The following is a 5,278-nucleotide window of genomic DNA, read 5'->3' on the forward strand; positions in this document are numbered from 1 at the left end:
GGAGAGGGGGAGGGAGAGTCAGAGAGGATCTTTCCTGCTGCGCTGGTACGTTTGGATGATGCATCAGTGGAGGCCCCGCCCTCTGTCTGGCACAGCCAATCATCACAGGTTTGAGATCGGCCTGAGCATTGACTGCAGGTGATTAGCAGTGATAATAAAGAAGAAGAGAGGATGGAGGAGTGGGTGGGAGAGCAGAAGTGGCTGAGTTTCTTACAAGGTTGTGATTAATGAGGAAGAGAGCAGTGAGACCAGGAGAGGAGATGTTTCACTTGACTTGGCACTGAATATGAACCACAGAAGAGTGATAACCAGAGGATTCAGCTGGAGACAGAGACAGGAAACAAACAATTCGTACACAGCACAATCTACTCCACGAAAGTCAGCATTGAAAGCAGGTTTTAGCCGTATGTCATCATGATCTTTATCAAGCTATCCTTTTAGATATTCAGTCAACAAATGAACCTCCTTTCTGAGGGTTACAAGACCACAACACCACAATGCTGGAAATATCTAGCCAATTCTGTCCAATATCAATAACTATAATGTGATATCTTATCGGTTGAATCTGTACAAAAGCCAATGAATACAAAAACAAGCGTTAACAACAAGTGTTTTATGGACAATTTTGTATGACAGAGTGGTGTCATCGCAGAAAGGCCACCAGTTAACAGTTAGACTCCAGGAGGTCTCACTGTAATAGGTCAACACATGCCCTCCGTAAAAGCCTGTATTAATTCCTTTGTGCGGATTAAACAAACAAGATATTGTGCGTTAAGAAGCCATCCTGTGCCTCAAGCCTCACATTCAACAGACGGATTTGTAAAAGTCGTTTGGATCTTCTTGTCTCACACTCTACAAGAAAGTAGAATTAAAAACTATAAAAAGGATTTAAGCCATTTGGTCTAATGTAATGCATTACAGCAATGGATATTTCACTGCTTTAAACTATGAGGTAGAAAACACATTTTGCTTTGGATCTTATATTAAGAACACCAGGCCTCTGATCAGCAAGTGTGAGCACTTTTATAAAAGCAAAGATTTTGACAGTTTGTGGGTCTGGAGCATTCAGGTGTGTCAACAAAATGCCATGTAAGAAAAACATGAGTAAAGGTCTTAGAGAAGCAATTGTTGTTGCCCATCAATCTGGGAACTATTTGACTCCATCATCCTACAGTGAGAAAGATCACTCACACGTGGGAAACATTCAAGGCAGCTGCCAATCTTCCCAGCAGTGGATGTTCAAGTAAGTTCACCCCAAGGCCAGACCTTGTAATGTCCTGAGAGCCTGCAAAAAAAAAAAACATCTCACACTCGACAGGCCTCAGCTAATATGTGAAAGTTTGAAGTTCATGACTATACAATTAGAAAAAGACTAAAGAAAAACACAAAAGATTTTTGGAACAATGTCATTTGGACAGACAAGACCAAATTGAAATGTTTGACATCCGGTGAAAACCAAAAACAGCATCTCAACACAAACACATCATACCCACTGATTCAGGCATGTTTTGAAGCCACAGGACATGAACACCTCGCAGTCAAATGTGAGGCCATCTGTCTGACAGCTAAAGACTGGCTGAATTTGGACAAGATTCAACAATAACTGAACTCTGTGTTTGGGCAAACGGAAAGTATTATGCATCTGATGGAGCTAGTGAAAACAAATATGATGCATTCGTTTATTTTGATGAATTGAGCACTGAGTCATCAGCTAGCTGTCCATGATGCTTTGCGCCAAGTCTGTCCACAAATCACAGACTGCGTTCATGACTTGTGGATTTATTATAATCTGTCATTTTTATGTTGTGGGATTTACAATCTGAAAGATAATACGAGAAACCCAGCATACACGGGGAGAACACGCCAACTCCACACAGAAAGGCTCCAGCCGGTATTCCAAGCAGGAACCCTCACATGTGAGTTATAATAATCTAATAATAAAAACATGCTTATCTGAAAAATACCTTTAAACCTGAACAGGTGCTGATCCAAGAACTTAACATCGGAAGTAAAACAGTCACCACTCATGTACATTTTGAAAGCTCAATACTGCACGTCAACAATAAAGAGCAGGCACCCGTGCTGTACAGTATTAATGTCTTTAAACATCAGTGCTGATAGTGTCAGCTTTTAATTTGGTAGCATCAACATAAAAGTATAACTACGTTCTTAACTAGTTTTGACCAATGTGCTTTTTGCTTATAGAAAGTTGGCTTTCACTGACATTTAAATCAGGTGGAAAGATGCACTCGTTCATAGAAGATGAATGTCTGGTATTAAAGTGAAAAGCATCCCTATCAAAAGTGAGACTAACATTTCAATCTTTGTGCCCGTCCCTGCTTTAAGGGATCAGAACTGACCACACGCTGAAGGAGAAACACAGCAATTTACACACCAGCACACACACAGGCTCAAGTTGGTGTGACAGCAGATAGTGTGGGCTGCCAGTGACAGTTGGTGCCATCACTGGTGCTGGCTGTCTGCCACCAGGCTTTAACCCTCCGTCCCAGGGAACAAGAATTGCTGTTTATCTGACCTACTCCAAGACTGCCAGCACTGCCCTCCCCCACCTACTTATTACCAATGATGAGGAATACTCCACACACCACTGCCCGGTCAGCCCGAACTGCCCCCAGCTGGCCTCACATTCACCACAAAGCTATCTAAGCTCTCCCACTCATATATATACGTATAGCTATGGCTTTTGTTAACTGTCACAATAGCTCCCTTCTGGTTCAATGTTTAGACCCAGAAGAGCTGATGCCCCCATTGGTATTTAGCCTGACCATTTTGGAGAGATAAACAACGTTAAAAAAAGCTATGAAGAAACATTTGTTGAAATGCACATTTGCATGCCACAGAATCCATGCAGGGAAGAGGTTGGTGTGAAGAAATGAGCAAACTAATAATGTCTGTACTTAAAACCACTTCAAAAGGGAAAAAAAGCATTAAATGTTGACACAGTTGCAGTGTACAATCAACAAAAACTACCAAATTCAGGCCTTCAGCGTATTTTTAAGGTTTAACCAACCATTTTTAAAGAAAACAAGAGAACCTTCTGGGAACTTTCCTTGACGTCTACCTGAAGGTTAAAGCTATTTGATTTTTAGGGAATGTTACCTTGAACGTTCCTGAAAGATTACCAGAGGGTTACTGTTTCTTGGTTTCCCCCCTTTAACAGGTAATAGAAATAACCTGTTGCATTGTTGCTTTTTAACTCGCTTTCAGTCAGACTTTCTAGGAATAATAGAAAAACAACAGGCCTATAAAGAAATGAACAGAGTTAACATTTAAGTAAAATCATATTAAAACATTGTAACCATTCTGATAAAGAAATCTTCTCAAAAACATGCATCATGCATTAGCTTTATATGCTAACGTGTAAGCAGGCATCATGGTAACCTTAATCGTTATCATACTTTTAAAGTACTGAGTATAGTAATTTATACAAATATCCACAAACCTTTATAGCTCTGCTTTCACTACAGCAAGCCATATTTTATCTTTACTTAAAAGAGTGAGGAAAAGGCAGAATAGAAAAGTCGACAACCAGGGTCACACTGGGTAATCAACAGCTGAATGCTAGATTGGATTTTAAATAAAGAAATCTCCATGTTTATCTAAGCATATTTAAATACAGACCAAACAAGTATTATTCTAAATGAGATCACACACACGGTCCTCATTCTGATGCTGATAAAATCATCCTAATAGGCCCGATGAGTATAATCACCAGTATAATCAACAGCTCTGCATGTGGCAGGTTCGTTCAAGTACAGTCAATCCAGTTCAGTTTGTCCTTGTTAACCTGCAATGACCCTGCCTGTGTAGCAGCAGTCTGTCTCCTCTGCCATTCGGGCGTGAAGTCTTGGCCTCCGACCGTCCCGTTACCTTGGTGACAGCGAGCGCGACGACCCGCCATCCCCTCCCTGACTTGGACCCATTGCCCTCCATTTCATCTGAGCTGTTTTTGTGTCCTCACATAATCTTCTTCAGTACAGATGGTGGGGAATGTGGTGCATTATGCTCATTTAACATTTATCAACAACATTCAACATTTAAGGAGAAAACCAAAGCCTGCGTTCAGTGAGCCAGATTCTCATAGTTCACTCAAGCTACATATTATAAGGAAGTGATTATTTAACTGTAAACAGCATCAGGCAACCTAGACACATTCTCTTAACTGAGAAAAAAAAACAATGCTTGTTCTTTGTTCTAGATCAAAAGCACATAAACTGGGATGCAGCAGGTTTACCATTGAGTTGCATCACTTTATCTATTAATGATACTGATTATGATGCAAGTCTTCTGATAACAGTAAAGGGTCTCATTTGCTGTATTTTTGTTTAATGCTCCAAATGCTCTTTAATGAGCTTCCTCCCAAGGGTGTCCTTGCCTCACCCTCGGGGACACGGAGAACAAACCAGTTATCAGGGAGGAGCTCAGTGTAGAGTTGCTGCTCCTTTGGATTACAAGGAGCCACATGAGATGGTTCCTGCATCCGGGCTGGATACCTTACAGACGTAATCAAGGGGAGGTGTTTTGGGAATGTTATTAGCTGGGGAGGGGAAGGTCTTTGGAGCTTTGCTCATATTGTTGCCTCCACAACCCACTTTGGAATAAGTGGTGGAAAATGGACGGATGCATCGAATATTTGCAGTGTCTGACAGATTTGGACTTGTTTTCTTAAGTACAGAGCCACACTGTTGCAATGCGTGCAGGATGTGGTTTGAGATCGACTAGTAGAAATAAATCAGGCCTTCTCTCGGGATATGGTGTCTGGAGGGTTGCATACGTTGCTCATGAGCCCGTATTCATCATCATTCGGATGTGTAAGTTGCCCATGCTGTGTGCACCAATGCACTTCCATGCCATCAGATGTGCTGGCTTTTGATTGAGTGGAATCACATGATCTAAGCTGAAGTGGGCCGTGGCCCAACTTGGAAGCGATTAAGATGGTCTTCTATTTAGCCTTGGTGACAGTTGGCACAGCTAGAGACACAGCTATATCGTTCAAAATATATCTAACGTGGGACAATTAAATCTCCTCATCACTCCTGCCCCTCATTTACATTCGTTTCTCAATGGTCCAATTATTAACAACAAAAATATATAAACTCTTTAACATCTCAGATTAACAGCAGTTCTCACACAGACGTTCTGCTCTTATTAAACCTCTTGTAAATATTAGTCTGTCAAAACATTTTGAGACACTGGAGGATGAAATGTGTCTAAAACAACTAAATAAAAGGAATTGCACAATGTCGTCTGGTGCTTA

The sequence above is a fragment of the Odontesthes bonariensis genome, chromosome 13 (assembly GCF_027942865.1).
Source record: "Odontesthes bonariensis isolate fOdoBon6 chromosome 13, fOdoBon6.hap1, whole genome shotgun sequence".
In the NCBI taxonomy this organism is placed as follows: Eukaryota; Metazoa; Chordata; class Actinopteri; order Atheriniformes; family Atherinopsidae; genus Odontesthes; species Odontesthes bonariensis.